Here is a 20198-nt window from a genome sequence, read left to right on the forward strand (position 1 = left end):
GATTCTCCCTTATAGCATGGCAAGATCCTCTTTGCAGTAATTGGTGTTGTTTTCTACCAATGACCCCCAGTCAGACCATCTCAAGTCCTGAGCACAGAGAATAAATTATGTCGAAATCCTTTTCTTTCTGGTAGCCTTCTCTGTCGCTAGGAAATTTTCTCCCTTCTCCCTGTGATGTCCTGCATTTCAAGAGGTTATTAGAAGCAGCAGCCTTCGGCAAATCAAAAAATAATTGTTTTATACTCTTCCCCAGGAGTAACAAGTGTAAAACTGGCGTTTGTAAAATAGGAGGTGCTTGTCCAGTGGCTCTGAAAACAAAGAACTAAATGCTCCAAGGTGACGTGTGTTTTCTAAATCTCAGCTAAACAAGGGTTAATGACTACCACAGGATTTTGAAATTTTTGTGCTTGAATGTTTTTAAGTGGGCTATGCATTAATTTTTCCTTATATGTTCCAGTTACCTTACATTCAACAAGCCCATTCGCATATGCATACCCACTTAGCCTCTGCAAACATTTTCCTTCACGTGTCTCCTCAAAATTGACTCAAACTTGCCTTTTTCCCCCTTTTTTGCTTAAAAAGGAAAAGTTTAGCTTACCAGGCACCCTCCTACACAAACATTACCTTTCCTAATTGATTCATATATCAAGAGATGTTTACATTGTTACACATTAGGTAGGGTTCAGTTCTATACTTGAAGCTTTATTATTAAAAAAAATCTAGAGATAGAGAAAAAACTTTGAGTAAAACATATAATATCTTCTTTATAGGTTTAACATATTTTTCTTTCAACAAAAATATTTGCCAGCTTGTAAACTACACATATGTCCCGATGATATGCACTTAATGATGGTGATCATCGGAAGTATAATACCAATATTAAAGGTCATTTTCATTTTAACTTAAAACTTTCTCCTAGATAATGATTATTTCAGGTATAAAACTGAATATGAGTTTCTTTGAAGTGAAAATATCAATAAACTGGGAAACATGGACAATGAAGATGCTTTGTATCCAAATGATGAGGCAGAGACATGACCTCATTGAATTTCCATATTCTCTTATGCAGAGAGGGAATATAATGGCTCATAATCATTTTGTGAGAGAGATATGAGAAAAATACATATTTATGATACATCATTGAATAGCTGAACTTATAAAAATTGTGTGCAAATCGATTTTTTTCAGGTTGAATTAGAAATACCATAGGAAAAATGTTTTTAGGAAATTTATAGTGCTTTCTTTTATGGATGGTGGTGTTACTTCTTAACGCCTCATGTCTTCAGGTTAAAGTTTAATCCGTTATTTTTCTCACTGAAAAATATATTTGACCATATGACAATCCCCTGAAAATATTTTGAAAGAAAGCTACAATAATTTTGGGCATAATCTTTTTAATTATAGGAAGGCCAACATTCTAATTAAATTCTTATAAATAATATTTTTAAATTGTGTAAAAAATCTGGTTAATTGGCCAACACAATAATGGCCTTTTTTTCTTATTTTTTGTCAAGTACTTTGGTAAACAAATTTCAGGTTTTTAAAAGACTAAGTTTGGAAGTTTTTGAGGATTTGGATTACTGATAAAGAGGTAGAAAAAGTAATTGGGGACAATTTAAAATAAATTGTAGTATATAGATTAGAATTCTAACTTGAAGGCAATGATAAAATGTTCTTAGCAAGAAATTTGGTAAAATATTAATAAACACTAAAAAATAACAGCACTTTACTATTTGCAGCTTGTTTAACAAATACAATACTATCAAATTTTGTGTTTAATGGAAGGTCAGTTGAAGCAAAATGGAACGCATTCTCATCAGTGCTCTGGAGTCATTTATTGCCATTTCACTGTAATATACTTGTTGGTCATTCTCAGTAATATTCTTTTCATAATCACTAAATCTACCTGCAAACCCTGAGGAAGAAAAAGAAAGAAAGAATGTATGTACAACACTAGGTATATATTTATACTTAAATTATACTTAACTTATCCTTAGTTTCTGATTTTTTTTCCATATGATGTTTATATAGTTCACACTTGGTTCACTCAAATTATATGACTTTGAAGTTTTATCTATAGCTGGATAAATACACCATTTGGCTCCTTAGAATCATGAATCGAATATAAAGAACAATGGTGATCTATTATTACAGCTAAGAGAAAAAGTTACTTAGTAACAAATGCATAATCTATCTGTTCCAGTATTCACTAGTCATGTGGGGCACATTTTGTTCCCAAGGTCTCTTCTCAAAAAGGAAAGAGATAAGAAAAATACACTGAAAAAATTTTTATATCTGTAGTCTTTTAAAAAAATTTCATTATTCTTTTTGCTAGTCTGAAAAAACTCTTTCCTATTTTTAAAATCCTTTTCAAAAATTTCAATACACCACTGTTTTAACTGTATCCTTAAATATTCTACATGTCTCTATTTTTAATGACTTGTGGTATATTCCCAGTGATGAAGATACCATTAGTTCAATTGCTTTTTTCCTCTCCTTGGTTTAGAGTAGAAGGACATTTTCTCTTTCACAAACATACAAAATGACATTGTTTAGCTTTCTAGGTCTCTTAAGTGGTAATTTGGGGGAGAAAACAGTTCTCCTACTATAGCTGTTGTACAAAATGACAAAGGTAGAAACAACTGCTTCTGTCCCAAAGGCACAACTGTCCACACTCAAAGTGAATGTCATTCCAAGAATCAATTATGTGTTGAGAAAGAAACCACTCAAGGCACCAGACTGTATTTTCAAAAAGTAAAACAAAGGCATCTCTAGTTTATAGGTTTTTTTCATTGGAGGAGAAAATCTTAGACATTCTTTTCTCACTTTTTTAGGTGGCTTAAATCTCACAAATATATTGGCACATTGCTTTACATTTACCTTCCAATTTTTTCTAGTGGAAAACTGTTTCAACTTATACAAGGCAGCAGTCTTCATCGGACTAAAATAATATTTACCCCCAAATGTTAACATTCTAACTCAAGTGTCCAAAGTGGAAACAGCTAAGAATTTTATCGGTCATAACAAACAATATAAATTGAAAAAAAGATTTTTAACCACCCATCAAAATAAACAATTTAACCTGTTTATTTGGTGATATTATATACCATAATAACCAGACAGCAACATTTTAATTTCCCCTTTTTGTTTAATTCAGGCAATGTTTTTTATTTCCTCCTAATATATTGATGGGGAGTTGCTCACATTTGTGAAGTATATTCCTTTTCAAAGAGTTGGACTATCATTCTAGGTCTCATTAACCATGGGAGCTCAGCAAACATGGAAACATTTGGGGACCAGCAGGCTGTTGGTTCATGTTAAAGTCAATCCAACTGCTGTCTGTAGGTCCAGATGTAGAACTAAGCCTCCTAAGAGGCTGGGAAGAGCCATGTACTTATCAGGCTTAGGCCAGATGGGTAGTGCCATTTTTACTGAATGCAAGCAAACAAAAATTGAGGCAGACATCAAGTCACATAAATTGGGCATATGGGGAGAGATTACTAGGCGAGGTTTCATATTTTAGTTGGCATGCTGGGGGCCAGGACCTTACTCTTGGTGTCCCAAATCCTATCATTTGAATGGCCATATTCATTGCAAAGCTCACCAGTGTTCTTAAACCACTGCAGGACTTTGAAAGGACCTAATGGATTGAAGGACTTCGGGATGTGGTAGTGTTAACCTAGTAGATTGACACAGAGTAGGGACTGACACTACTTAAAATAATACAGGGGACTTCTCTGGTGGCAGAGTGGTTAAGAATCCACCTGCCAGTGCAGGGAACATGGGTTCGAGCCCTGGTCCGGGAAGATCCAACATGCTGCGGAGCAACTAAGCCCATGCGCCACAACTACTGAGCCTGTGCTCTACAGCCCATGAGCCACAACTACTGAGCCCGTGTGCCACAACTACTGAAGCTGTGAGCCTAGAGCCCGTGCTCCACAACAAGAGAAGCCACCGCAATGAGAAGCCCGCGTACCGCAATGAAGAGTAGCCCCCGCTCGCCACAACTAGAGAAAGCCCGCACACAGCAACAAAGACCCAGTGCAGTCAAAAATAAGTTTGTAAAAAAAGGTAAAAAAAATAATATAAATACATCAGAATTATTCCTATCAATAGAAAAAAAGAAAAAAACCACACTGAAGAAATCCTCCTATCATCTGCTAACATGAATAATAGGATCTTATCTTCTTTTAAGTAGATTCTGTCCTTTTCAAATCAGCAAACACTCTGAAGATCCCAAATTTCTCTCACAGAACCCTTTTGATAAGCTTTCTACTGCCTCTACTTAGTGGTCCAGAAACTTCCCAAGACACAAGATCACTACACCTAGTATCAAGAACACAAGTTTAAGGAGATTAGTGACAACTGACATGACGTCACAAGAGGTAGTCCCCGATCACATTTTCAGCTGGCCACCACTACTCTTAACTAACAAACAGTATCAGTGCTGTCAGCACACCAGCCACCTCGTTAAAACCTTGGAAGTAGACTAAAATGATTTTTCTCACAGCTGAATCTGGCCCTAATGTGCTGTTATTTAGCACTTGGTAACATTTTACAGATTCATGCCTTGGAAGACTAACTGGTCCAGGCTCTCTGTGTTTTACTAAATCATTTCAACAGCCTCTCAGTAAGTCCCCTGCTTTCTTCTTATCCTTTGTTTCCTCCATACAATATACTAAATAGCTGTTAACTTTGAGTGCATTGTAATTGATTATTTCTATCTTAATCTACCAATCCTAACTGATTCACTATTTTTGCAGGCTATTCAGCACTCATGCAATTTCCTGTACAATTCCTTATGTTTTCATATTAACAGGGAGTCAAGATGGTGCTGAAAGCATTGGGTTAGAATTCCACTCCAGCCAATTGCTTGACATGTGATTAAAGGCAAGTTTCCTCTTCAGCAACACCATGATAGTAATACATCCTTTTAAATTTGATGAGGATTCCCTGAGATTAAATGAGATAGTCTGTCAAGATGCCAGCATGGAGTCAATTACTGAGTAGGTCTTGAACAATTGGTAGTTCCTTAATTTCCTGAGTTTTCAGTCATTTCTTCTGAAGATTCTAAATTTCTTAATGGTAAAGATTAATAACATTGGTAGGAATACTATCTTTTTCGTGCACAAGTTTTAAACATTAATGTCAAATCTATCAATAGTTTCTTTTATGGCGTATATACTTTGTATCTTACAAACTTCTCCAAGATTACACATATATTTTTTGAATGCTCTTATAGTTTTATTTTAGACATTTATATCTTTAATCTACCTCGAATACATGTTGTTTTTGTCTTGGCACCAAATTAGGAATCTAACAGGTTTTTTTCACCTCCATTTGTTCAGTCCTATTCTCAATAGTTTGGCATGCCCCACACCATGGATTCTGTTCTCCTCCATTTCCGTATGTATATGAATGTACCAGTGTCATACAATTCTAATATATTTATAGCATGTTCTGAAATCTGATAGCATAAATTCTCCATCTTTTTCCTTCTTTCGTTAAATTTTTTTGGCTACTTCTGCATCTTTTCTGAGAATTGGACTGTCAAGTTTCATTAAAAAATCTTGTTCATTTTTTTGATATTGAGCTGCATGAGCTGCTTGTAAATTTTGGAGATTAATCCTTTGTCAGCTGCTTCATTTGCAAATATTTTCTCCCATTCTGAGGGTTGTCTTTTCATCTTGTTTATGATTTCCTTTGCTGTGCAAAAGCTTTTAAGCTTCATTAGGTCCCATTTGTTTATTTTTGTTTTTATTTCCATTTCTCAAAAATGGGCAGAAGACCCAAATAGACATTTCTCCAAAGTAGATATACAGATTGCCAACAAACACATGAAAGAACTCTCAACATTAATCATTAGAGAAATGCAAATCAAAACTACAATGAGATATCATCTCACACTGGTCAGAATGGCCATCATCAAAAAATGTACAAACAATAAATGCTGGAGAGGGTGTGGAGAAAAGGGAACCCTCTTGCACTGTTGGTGGGAATGTAAATTGATACAGCCATTATGGAGAACAGTATGGAGGTTCCTTAAAAAACTAAAAATAGAACTACCATACGACCCAGCTATCCCACTACTGGGCATATACCCTGAAAAAACCATAATTTAAAAAGAGTCATATACCACAATGTTCATTGCAGCTCTATTTACAATAGCCAGGACATGGAAGCAACATAAATCTCCATCGACAGATGGATGGATAAAGAAGATGTGGCACATATATACAATGGAATATTACTCAGCCATAAAAGGAAATGAAATTGAGTTATTTGCAGTGAGGTGGATGGACACAGAGTCTGCCACACAGAGTGAAGTAAGTCAAAAAGAGAAAAACAAACACCGTATGCTAACACATATATATGGAATCTAAAAAAAAAAAATAGTGGTCATGAAGAACCTAGGGGCAAGACAGGAATAAAGACACAGACCTACTAGAGAATGGACTTGAGGATATGGGGAGGGGGAAGGGTAAACTGGGACAAAGTGAGAGAGTGGCATGGACATATATACACTACCAAACGTAAAATAGATAGCTAGTGGGAAGCAGCCGCATAGCACAGGGAGATCAGCTTGCTGCTTTGAGACCAACTAGAGGGGTGGGATAGGGAGGGTAGGAGGGAGGGAGACGCAAGAGGGAAGAAATATGGGGACATATGTATATGTATAACTAATTCACTTTGTTATAAAGCAGAAACTCACACACCATTGTAAAGCAATTATATTCCAATAAAGATGTTTAAAAAAATCTTGTAAGGCTTTGAATTGGGATTGCATTTATTTTGCAACTTATTTAGTGGAGAATGTCTATCTTTACTATATTTTATTTCTGTTTGGAATTAATTAATTGATTAATTAATCTATTTAATTATATTTTCTTTTACGACCTATGATAATGATTTTATTATAGATATTGCACATTTGCCAAAGCTTTATTCCTAGATAATTTCTTTAATTTTCTGTCGTTTTCATTTATGACTAGGGCTTTTTTAAATTTACATTTTCTAATTTTCCATTGCTGATATTTTGATAGATATGCCTCATCAAGTGAGGAAAGTTTCTTCTTGTACTACATACCTGCCAAATAAAAAGTATCATAAATAGGAGAGGAACCAAGATGGCAGAGTAGAAGGACGTGCTCTCACTCCCTCTTGCAAGAACACCAGAATCACAACTAGCTGCTGGAAATCATCAACAGGAAGACACTGGAACTCACCAAAAAAGATACCCCACATCCAAAGACAAAGGAGAAGCCCCAGTGAGATGGCAGGAGGGGCGCAATCACAGTAAAATCAAATCCCATAACTGCTGGGTGGGTGACTCACAGACTGAAGAACACTTATACCACAGAAGTCCACCCACTGGAGTGAAGGTTCTGAGCTCCACATCAGGCTTCCCAACCTGGGGGTCCGGCAATGGGAGGAGGAATTTCTAGAGAAACAGACTTTGTAGCCTAGTGAGATTTGATTGCCGGACTTTGACAGGACTGGGGGAAACAGAGACTCCACTCTTGGAGGGCACACACAAAGTAGTGTGCGCATCGGGACTCAGGGGAAGGAGCAGTGACGCCAGGGGAGACTAAAACAGACTTACCTGCTAGTGTTGGAGGGTCTCCTGCAGAGGCGGGGGTGTCGGTGAGCTGTGGCTCACTGTGGGGACAAGGACACTGACAGCAGAAGTTCTGCGAAGTACACCTTGGCGTGAGCCCTCCCAGCGTCTGTCATTAGCCCCACCAAAGAGCCCAGGTCGGCTACAGTGTTGGGTTGCCTCAGGCCAAACAACCAACAGGGAGGGAACCCAGCCCCACCCATCAACAGTCAAGTGGAATAAAGTTTTACTGAGCTCTGCCCACCAGAGCAACAGTCAGCTCTACCCACCACCAGTCCCTCCCATCAAGCCTCTTAGATAGCCTCATCCACCAGAGGGCAGACAGCAGAAGCAAGAAGAACTATAATCCTGCAGCCTACGGAACAAAAACCACATTTACAGAAAGATAGACAAGATGAAAAGGCAGAGGGCTATGTACCAGATGAAGGAACAAGATAAAACACCAGAAAAACAATTAAATGAAGTGGAGATATGCAACATTCCAGAAAAAGAATTCAGAACAATGATAGTGAAGATGATCCAGGACCTCGGAAAAAGGATGGAAGCAAAGACTGAGAAGATGCAAGAAATGTTTAACAAAGACCTAGAAGAATTAAAGAACAAACAAATAGAGATGAACAATACAATAACTGAAATGAAAAATACACTAGAAGGAATCAGTAGCAGAATAACTGAGGCAGAAGAACGGATAAGTGACCTGGAAGACAGAATGGTGGAATTCACTGCTGTGGAACAGAATAAAGAAAAAAGAATGAAAAGAAATGAACACAGCCTAAGAGACCTCTGGGTCATTAAATGCAACAACATTCATATTATAGGGGTCCCAGAAGGAGAAGAGAGAGAGAAAGGAACAGAGAAAATATCTGAAGAGATTATAGTCGAAAACTTCTCTAACATGGGAAAGGAAAGAGCCACCCAAGTCCAGGAAGTGCAGCGAGTCCCATACAGGATAAACCCAAGGAGAAATACGCCGAGACACATAGTAATCAAATTGGCAAAAGTTAAAGACAAAGAAAAATTATTGAAAGCAGCAAGGGAAAAACGACATATAACATACAAGGGAACTCCCATAAGGCTAACAGCTGATTTCTCAGCAGAAACTACAAGCCAGAAGGGAGTGGCATGATATACTTAAAGTGATGAAAGGGAAGAACCTACAACCAAGATTACTCTACCGGGCAAGTATCTCATTCAGATTCGATGGAGAAATCAAAAGCTTTACAGACAAGCAAAAGCTAAGAGAATTCAGCACCACCAAACCAGCTCTACAACAAATGCTAAAGGAACTTCTCTAAGTGAGAAACACAAGAGACGGAAAGGATCTACAAAAACAAACCCAAAACAATTAAGAAAATGGTCATAGGAACATACGTATCGATAATTACCTTAAACCTGAATGGATTAAATGCTCAAACCAAAAGACACAGGCTGTTGAATGGATACAAAAACAAGACCCATCTATATGCTGTCTACAAGAGACCAACTTCAGACCTAGGGACACATACAGACTGAAAGTGAGGGGATGGAAAAAGATATTCCATGCAAATGGAAATCAAAAGAAAGCTGGAGTAGCAATACTCATATCAGATAAAATAGACTTTAAAATAAAGAATGTTACAAGAGACAAGGAAGGACACTACATAATGATCAAGGGATCAGTCCAAGAAGAAGATATAACAATTATAAATGTACATGCACCCAACATAGGAGCACCTCAATACATAAGGCAACTGCTAACGGCTATAAAAGAGGAAATCGACAGTAACACAATAATAGTGGGGGACTTTAACACCTCACTTACACCAATGGACAGATTATCCAAAATGAAAATAAATAAGGAAACAGAAGCTTTAAATGACACAATAGACCAGATAAATTTAATTGATATTTATAGGACATCCATCCAAAACCAGCAGATTACACTTTCTACTCAAGTGTGCATGGAACTTGATAGGATAGATTACATCTTGGGTCACAAATCAAGCCTCAGTAAATTTAAGAAAATTGAAATCATATCAAGCATCTTTTCTGACCACAATGCTATGAGATTAGAAATCAATTACAGGGAAAAAAACATAAAAAACACAAACACATGGGGCTAAACAATACGTTATTAAGTAACCAAGAGATCACTGAAGAAATCAAACAGGAAATCAAAAAATATCTAGAGACAAATGACAATGAAAACACGACAATCCAAAACCTATGGGATGCAGCGAAAGCAGTTCTAAGACGGACGTTTATAGCTATACAAGCCTACCTCAAGAAACAAGAAAAATCTCAAGTAAACAATTTAACCTTACACCTAAAAGAACTAGAGAAAGAAGAACAAACAGAACCCAATGTTGGCAGAAGGAAACAAATCATAAAGATCAGAGCAGAAATAAATGAAATAGAAACAAAGAAAACAATAGCAAAGATCAATAAAACTAAAAGCTGGTTCTTTGAGAAGATAAACAAAATTGATAAACCATTAGCCACACTCATCAAGAAAAAGAGGCAGAAGACTCAAATCAATAAAATTAGAAATGAAAAAGGAGAAGTTACAACAGACACTGCAGCAATGCAAAGCATCCTAAGAGACTACTACAAGCAACTCTATGCCAGTAAAATGGACAACCTGGAAGAAATGGACAAATTCTTAGAAAGGTATAACCTTCCAAGACTGAACCAAGAAGAAACAAAAAATATGAACAGACCAATCACAAGTAATGAAATTGAAACTGTGAGGAAAAATCTTCCAGCAAACAAAAGCCCAGGACCAGATGGCTTCACAGGTGAATTCTATCAAACATTCAGAGAAGAGCTAACACCCATTCTTCTCAAACCCTTCCAAAACTTTGCAGAGGAAGGAACACTCCCAAACTCATTCTATGAGGCCACCATCACCCTGATACCAAAACAAGACAAAGACACCACAAAAAAAGAAAATTACAGACCAATATCACTGATGAATATAGGTGCAAAAATCCTCAACAAAATACTAGCAAACAGAATCCAACAGCACATTAAAAGGATCATACACCATGATCAAGTGGGATTTATCCCAGGGATGCAAGCATTCTTCAATATACACAAATCAAGCAATGTGATACACCATACTAACAAACTGAAGAATAAAAAACATATGATCATCTCAGTAGATCCAGAAAAAGCTTTTGACAAAATTCAACACCCATTTATCAAAACTCTCCAGAAAGTGGGCATAGAGGGAACCTACCTCAACATAATAAAGGCCATATATGACAAACCCACAACAAACATCATTCTCAATGGTGAAAAACTGAAAGCATTTCCTCTAAGATCAGGAATGAGACAAGGATGTCCACTCTCACCACTATTATTCGACATAGTTTTGCAAGTCCTAGCCATGGCAATCAGAGAAGAAAAAGAAATAAAAGGAATACAGATTGGAAAAGAAGAAGTAAAACTGTCACTGTTTGCAGATGCCAAGATACTATATACATAGAGAATCCTAAAAATGCCACCAGAAAACTACTAGAGCTCATCAATGAATTTGGTAAAGTTGCAGGATACAAAATTAATGCACAGAAATCTCTTGCATTCCTATACACTAATGATGAAAAATCTGAAAGAGAAATTATGGAAACACTCGCATTTACCATTGCAACAAAAAGAATAAAATACCTAGGAATAAACCTACCTAGGGAGACAAAAGACCTCTATGCAGAAAACTGTAAGACACTGATGAAAGAAATTAAAGATGATACCGACAGATGGAGAGATATACCATGTTCTTGGATTGGAAGAATCAATATTGTGAAATTGACTATACTACCCAAAGTAATCTACAGATCCAATGCAATCCCTATCACACTACCACTGGCATTTTTTACAGAACTAGGACAAATCATCTTAAATTTTGTATCGATACACAAAAGACCTCAAATAGCCAAAGCAGTCTTGAGGGAAAAAAACGGAGCTGGAGGAATCAGACTCCCTGAGTTCGGAGTATACTACAAAGCTCCAGTAATCAAGACAATTACTGGCACAAAAACAGAAACATAGATCAATGGAACAAGATAGAAGCCCAGAGGTAAACCCACGCACCTATGGTCAACTAATCTATGACAAAGGAGGCAAGGATATACAATGGACAAAAGACAGTCTCTCCAATAAATGGTGCCGGGAAAACTGGACAGCTACATGTAAAAGAATGAAATTAGAACACTCCCTAACACCATACACCAAAATAAACTCAAAATGGATTAAAGACCTAAATGTAAGACTGGACACTATAAAACTCTTAGAGGAAAACGTACGAAGAACACTCTTTGACATAAATCACAGCAAGATCTTTTTTGATCTACCTCCTACAGTAAATGAAATAAAAACAAAAATAAACAAAGGGGACCTAATGAAACTTGAAAGCTTTTGCACAGCAAAGGAAACCATAAACAAGACAAAGAAACAACCCTCAGAATGGGAGAAAATATTCACAAACGAATCAACGGACAAAGGATTAATCTCCAAAATATATAAACAGCTTATGCAGCTCAATATTAAAGAAACAAACAACCCAATCCAAAAATGAGCAGAAGACCTAAACAGACATTTCTCCAAAGAAGACATATAGATGGCAAGAAGCACATGAAAAACTGCTCAACATCACTAATTATTAGGGAAATGCAAATTAAAACTACAATGAGGTATCACCTCACACCAGTTAGAATGGGCATCATCAGAAAATCTACAAACAGCAAATTCTGTAGAGGGTGTGGAGAAAAGAGAACCCTCTTGCACTGTTGGTGGGAACGTAAATTGATACAGCCACTATGGAGAACAGTATGGAGGTTCCGTAAAAAACTAAAAATCGAATTACCATATGATCCAGCAATCCCACTACTGGGCATATACCCAGAGAAAACCATAATTCGAAAAGACACATGCACCCCAATGTTCATTGCAGCACTATTTACAATAGCCAGGTCATGGAAGCAAACTAAATGCCCATCGACAGATGAATGGATAAAGAAGATGTGGTACATATATGGAATGGAATATTACTCAGCCATAAAAAAAATGAAATTGAGTCATTTGTTGAGACATGGTTGGATCTAGAGACTGTCATACAGAGTGAAGTAAGTCCGAAAGAGCAAAACAAATATCGTATATTAACGCATGTATGTGGAACCTAGAAAAATGGTACAGATTAACCGGTTTGCAGGGCAGAAGTTGAGACACAGATGTAGAGAACAAACGTATGGACACTAAGGAGGGAAAACCGTGGTGGGGTGGGGATGGTTGTGTGCTGAATTGGGCGATTGGGACTGACATGTATACACTGATGTGTATAAAATTGATGACTAATAAGAACCTGCAGTATAAAAAAATAAAATCAAACAAACAAACAAAAACAACTAAACTTTCTTTGGGTTACTTGTACGGAAATATGTTAATATAAATGTTTCAGACATTACATGAAATTTCTAAAACTCTTATATGTTCTGGTATAACGTTATGTCATAATTCTGGTTATTACTTTAAAATGTACATCTCAGAAATAAAAAAATGCAATAAAATAAAATTATTATAGAATTTACCCATAAAAAAACAAAAAAAAATCATAAATAGGTGTCACTTTTAATAAATGAGTTTTTTGCATTTATTGAAATGATTTTGTTTTTTCTCTTTAATCGTTTAAAAAATAAATTCCATTAAAACATTTTATAGTGTTGAATCTTCCTTGCATTACTATTATCAAGCAACTCTTTTTTTTAACATCTTTATTGTAGTATAATTGCTTTACAATGGTGTGTTAGTTTCTGCTTTATAACAAAGTGAATCAGCTATACATTATCAAGCAACTTTTTATACACTGCTGTATTTAACCTATTAACTTTTTATAGAAGTTTTGCAGCTATACTTAAATGTAAGCTTGGCCTATGGTTTTACTTTTCAGAATTGTTCCATTGTCTTTTAATATCCATTTTTACCAAAGAGAAATCTTTTATATTAATCTCATTCCCTTGTAATTATATTTTTTACTTCTGTCTCTTTAAGTTTCAAGGATTTTCACATTATCTTTTCTCTTTTGCAGTTTTCCAAGTGTTTCCAGGTGGTTGTCCTTTTTATTTATCCTGCTTAGCACTGGATGGTCTGTTCTAAACAGGAAAACACCTATACTTTTCTTCAGCTTTGAGAATCCCCTACTCCATTTTATTTTTTGACTATTTCCCTCTATCAGTCCTTTCAAAAACTCTCATTGGTTGAATGTTGGACCTTCTGGGTCTCTCTTCCATGTTTCTCTCCCCGCCACCTGCCCAAGTCTGTTTGCCTCTTTGTGCTGTGTTGCAGGCGAAGCGACTGCTGTAACAGGCTAGCTCTCTAATTTACTTTTTGGGTGTAATCATTCTACTATTCAGCCCATCAGTCCTTGTTTTTAGTACTCATGACCACATCGTTATCTTCAGAATTTAAAATTCAGCCTGTTTTTTTTTTTTCATGGATGAGATAGCCCCCTGAAAATATTTTTGTTCCTTTAAACTATTTGTGGCTTCCTTTTATAATGATTTTCCTTCAAATGTTTTGTGATTTTTTTATAGTATTCACATCTGTGTATTTGGGAAGACCTGTGTGCGCACATCCAGATTTATTGCTTTAGCTGTGGATAAATACCTTTTCTCTTATGGCCTAGCACAAGAGGGGTGGGCGGAAGGCATCACCCTGACAGGCATCTTTACATCTTCATAATGGCCTTGCCTTCCTCTCTTGGGCTGGCTATCGATGCTTCTATGATTGGAGCAGCACACTTCTCTGGTTTGATTTTTCCTGCCATCACTGGCTTGATGTAGCCTAACCTTGATTCATCTTCTGAGGCTTGGATATGTTACCACCAGAAGAAAATCAGGGATTTTTAACAAAAAGGATCCAGGAGAATGCTGGCTAAATAACCTACAAGGTGTCCCATATAAAGTTAGTTTTATCTGAAACTTTCACTAATGTTTGATATTTATTTTATTTTCCTAAATGCATAAAATGATTTTTTTAAACTGATAAAATGCACATGATTTAAAATTCAAGAGTTGCAAAAGTATGTGCAGTGAAAAGTGTGTCCCTCCTAACCACCTGGCCACCTAGTTCTCCTCCCCAGATCAACCTCCTTACCAGTCTTTCAACTCCTCGTTTTTTGATCAGGCTAGATAACAAAAGTATTACTATAGTCGTCATTCAATTACACAACAACAGCTTTTCAACTCACTAGATATGCAGAGTTTTATGTCCTGCTTTAGGCATTTGAATTCCTAAATCACATGAGATATTTAGTATTTGTTGACCAATACCCATGGACCCTTGAAAACTGATTCCACAACTATAATAGTTAATAAGGTACACTTTTCTTGTGGATTATAAAACCAGCCATGTATTCCCTTGCTATCATTTCCCTACATACTCCAAAGAAATGGGATGAATGTTTCATAGTGTAGTGCAGAAGTACCCCTCTTTCTCCAAAGCCCAGTCTGGGCTCCCCCAGTTGTAAGGGAAGGAGTAGGGTAATTGTTGTAATCCCCACCCAACTCCCTGTCACCTTCCCTAGAATCCTTCCGGGTTGATGTGGCCTCTCTGTACTTCTGGCCCTCAGAGGAGTCTGTAATACCCAAGACTTAATCTGGCCCAGGATCTTCTCTGATTAAGATCTGCTCTTAAGACCAAAGTGTAACTAGGTCAGCCTCCAAAGAGGTTCCATGGAGGTATTCCTTTTAAAGTGGGTTTCAAGTGTTTTTTTAAGACTGTGATCCACAATAAGAAGTACATTTCCTATCTTTCTCACACATACACATTTGAAACAAAATTTTAACAATTCTTACCCTTACTCTCTGTGATGCAATGTCCTATTTTCCATTATTTTTCATTTAAAAAATATTATGATCCATGCAAATGGATTTCACGAGCCACTAATGTTAAGGCTTCCTGAAATTTGAAAACTACTGTATAATGACAATCCGTACATTGTCAAAGATGTTCCTTCTGTAGCCATAAAAGAGAAATGTCTACCATTTCATGTAATCTACTGCAAAATAGATTTTTTATAAAGTGACTCTTGTTTTCAATTATTTAATTCATACCTATACTTTTCTGGAATAATATTACTCCAGTTGACAATCTGGTCACTGCTGGTGTACCAGCAGTTCCAGTATTTACTAATCCTAAACCAGGTCCAGTCTTTACCTGTGCTGGTGAGAGCAGAAATCTCCACCAAATCACTCCCTGCCCTCACCCCCACTTTTCTTTTCTTTTTTTTTTTCCAGTCCAGTGATACTTTTTCATCATTTTCTTTACACTTGGATTTTGGTTTTTTTTTACTCACATTTATGTTCTCTCAAGACTACATAGCTTTTGCTTTTGCCCAAAACTGGAATCTCTTTTACATATTTGTAGATAGTTCCCTCAGTTCTCTCCCTCGGCCCTCACCATCTATGCTTAATAGAGCTTCGTTGCAATATTATATTTTGCCAGTAGGTGTATTTAACACATGATGAAACCATTCAGAAAGTTCCTTAAGTTTTAGACTTCGGTTTACCCTGTAAAATATTTTCTTTATAATTTCTGTGATTAAAAAAACTTTTTTTAAGTTCACTTTGAGAACTTCAGCATGTACCTGTTTAAAAAATATTTAATTTTCAAGTCCAAACTTTTAAAATCAGGGCTTTCCAAAGTTATTATCACTAGTAGTATATCCCTGTCCAGTGGAACAGATGTTGCCTGTATCTACAAATATTTCAAAAACAGATGAGGGCATGCAATATGCAATTCCTTTTGGCACGATTCATGGACATTTTGCCAGAAAACGTTTGAACAGATTTTAAATCTTTCTCCTCATTATCTTTGAAAAATATACAAACTCACACATTTTTGCAAGGTGTCTGTTATGAGTTACATGCTGTGAAGAGTACCTCTTAACCAATATGCCTCTCAACATCAAAAAATTTGACTGTATAAAAATTGGAAAGATGAGGAAAAGATCATGTGTACCATAATTATTAACAGCAGCATCACACAAGTGTATCTTAACCAAAAATATTTAGCCTGGTAGGTGCATAAAATTAAACTCCTTGAGAAAAATTAAAAGCACCTATATTCGAATACATTTCAAAGAGGCAGTACTTTTTTCAAGAATCATAGCTGTGAGCAATCCTTATTTTTCATGTCTTATCATGTATTTCTGCTTTGGAGTCCAGTTAAATTGTATCTCTTGACTCTTCCCAGTGCCTTCATCTCTACATCTCTCTTCAGACTGTTTATTCCACTTGGAATTTTTTTTTTTTCTCACATCTCCATTTAGCACGTGCGGCATTTGGGGAAGTTTCATGTGGTTCACTGAAACCGAGCAACAGGGTCCATTTGAGGGCCTCTGAGGAGATAAAGCTGGGAAGGAGGACTGGAGCCAGACAACTATAGAGATTTGTATACAAACTCCTAACTTTAGGAGTTTGCAATTAGCACTGGAGATTGGAGGATTTTAATCAGGGAGATGAATGACAGGATTGGAACTGTATTTTATATAATCTAATCCAGATGCATCCAAAAAATAAAAAATAAATTTAAAAGAGCAAAGCTGGAAGCAGAGTGGCCACGCAGGAGTTTATTACAATAGTTTAGGCATGAAATGTTTAAAATTAGAGTCGGTGAATCCCACCATGCCTCAGGTCAGTGTCATTTATGGTCATTGCCCCTAATTTAAAGCCTTCCACCGTGTGTTGTTTTCCGTATTCTCACCCTCATGTTGAAGGGGCTTCTCTGACCCACCATTCCCCTCCCCCACTTCCCAGACTTTCCCACACCACCCTCTGCGATGCCTAACTTATGTAAGCTACATCTCCCACATCTTTACCATCTACGTAGACAGCTGACCCTACTCCCTGACCTTCACTGAAAAGTGGCTTCGCCAGCATCTGTCTCAAATGGATGCCACCTATCTTCCCATGTCAAGCTGGGGAGGTGGGTGTAGACTCAAAATTCTCATGCCTCAATGCTACATCCAGACTTTTTATGATTCTTCATCTCTCTCCTCCTTGGAGGTTCATGACACTTTTACAGTATATATTATGCTCTCATAAACTTTCCAGTCACTACCTTTCATTCATTATGTATGTTGGCACCTGATGCATCGTTCTTTTTAATCCTATTCCGGTCGTTACCTGGGGTAACTGCAGTGATCACTGGGTCTTTCAGAGAACAGCCTCACTTCTTGTTAGATAGCTTTTTTCTATGCCAATGATCCTCCCATATAGTCCATGCCCCTGACTCAGACCATGCTTCATCAGACAGTGCTCCATTTCTGAAACATTCACAACTTGCTCTCATATCACGAACTCTTACCCCTCTGGTTCTCCTCACCACTTTTTCACAGCCTCGTCAGGATCTACAATTTCTTGCTCCCTTTATTTTTATCCAGGGTTCCCTCCTTTCCTCACTTTCTTCTCTGTCCATGCGCCAACATTTGAACCCTTTTGGTAACCAGATAGGGTAAGGGGTCTCCGGAAACAGAGAACAGGCATGGCTTTCTTGACATAAGAGAAGCCATTTTTTGGCCTAAGTCATTTTGTGATCTAAGCCTGGCCACAATACTTGCCCGTGAACAGGTCTCAGTAATTAACAATCTTAAGGGAACAAAAGAATGCAGAAACAGATGACTGTTGTCGGCAAGAGAAGTAACAATAGCAAAGATACTATGTTGGTTGTAAAGACTCCCAGTTCCGTTTCAGTGGTAAAGATTAGCCTGAAGTGCTCAACCACCAGATCTATTGGAACCTAAGGGTTGATGTTGACCTTTTCTGACTCTTGTGATGTCAATCAACTACAGCTTGGACTCTGTTGTCTGCCCAAGCCCCTGCATGAATATGCATGCACGCTTACTTTAAAACTTCCCCAATTTTGCTGTTCTGAGAGGCACTGCTGACTTGCTGCAAATAATAAATCCTTTCTTCTCCCATGCTTTGGCTTGGTTGTGTCTTTTGGCTTGACACCCACCAAGAGTCAAATCCAGTTTTTAGCAACACTTTCTTGCCATTTCTCTCAACTCTTGCCACTTTCCTTTCCCCTATATCCACAGGCAAAACCAAAGTTTCAGCCTATTTAATTGCCCACTTTCTCCATTCTCCTTCCTGGGCTACTAAGTACTGCTGGAGCAAATTAGCACAAACAATAGATCTGACAAATTAACAGTTTCAAGAAGAACTGGGTCCTGAAATCTACCTAGATCATTTTCTGAGTTCCTCTAGTTGGTTCCCTCTTTTAATTTCCATAGTACTTTTTTCAACTTTTCCTTCTCCTCAAAGCTCTGATCTCTCTGTCTCACTCTTTACTCAAAGCGGACACTTTACAGAGAAACTAGACAATATCAGAGGGAACTTTCCTCCAATTCCTCCCACTGAATTTGCAAACCTCCCAGCCCCTGCCACTTTCTCTTGCCTTCCTTCCCTCCAGTCACTGTGGAGTAGATGCACCTCCTTCTGATCCAGGACCTTCCTGCTTCTGTACTGGATCCACCTTCTCCCACTTCATCTTTAACTCTTTACTATCAGCTATCTTTTCTCTTCAATAGCTACAACCACCCTCACACACAAGGTTTCTTCCCACCAGCATTTACACGGGCAAGTCTCTATTATTTTATTTATAGCCAGCCATCCTTCTTCCTCCATCTATCTTTCTCTATCATCTTTCTCTTTTTACATTCAGTGACTTCATTTTTCTTGACTTCTATTCATTCCTCAGCCTAATGTAATCTGGCTTTTGTTTCTAGAACACCAACGAATCTGTGCTTATTAAGACAGTTTGATGCTAAATGAGTCCCTATTTACTTGCCTCTATCACTGCATTTTAGACTGTTGTCTACTTTTTCTTCTTGAAATGCTCTTTCCTTCCCTCCCCATCCCTCCCTTAGCCTAGGTGACATTACATTTTCCTTGATCTTCTTCCTAACCTTATTTTCATCCTTGACTCCCCTCAATCCTTACCTCTTATATCTAGTTAATTACCAAGTCTCCTTACTTTTACTTATTTGACTTCCGGAATCTAATTACTTCCCTTCATTTCCACTGTCCAGATTATAAAACAAGTTGGGGTTCTCTGCTTCCAGTGCCTCTGCCATTCTAATCTGCTCTTCATACTGTACCTTAACTGCATTTTCTAAAGTGCAAGTTTGATCATATCAATCCCTGTCTTTAATACCTTTTGTGGCTTGTTGCAGACCTCCAAACTCCTTATGATGCCATGAAAGGCCTTATGACCTGCCTTCTGCTTACTGTTTGAGTCTAACGTTCTACAATTACCTCCCCCAAACTCTGTGATCCTGCCATATTGAATTACTAGCATTTCCTTAAATTTGCTGAAATATGCTGTTCTTTCTCTTGGTCCTGACCTTCTGCAGATTATGAAATAATCTAACCTATGTCTAAAATGTTCATCATTCTCGTCTTTACTTCATAAGTTAGCATTCAGCTTATACAACATCTGATACAATGAGTGGTTTCTAATAACTCAAAACCTGGGTAGGGGCCTTTGAAGTTTGTCCCCAGAATCTTGTGTTTATCTCTACTTCAGCACATACCATATTCTG

This window comes from Phocoena sinus, chromosome 7 (assembly GCF_008692025.1).
Source record: "Phocoena sinus isolate mPhoSin1 chromosome 7, mPhoSin1.pri, whole genome shotgun sequence".
Lineage (NCBI taxonomy): Eukaryota > Metazoa > Chordata > Mammalia > Artiodactyla > Phocoenidae > Phocoena > Phocoena sinus.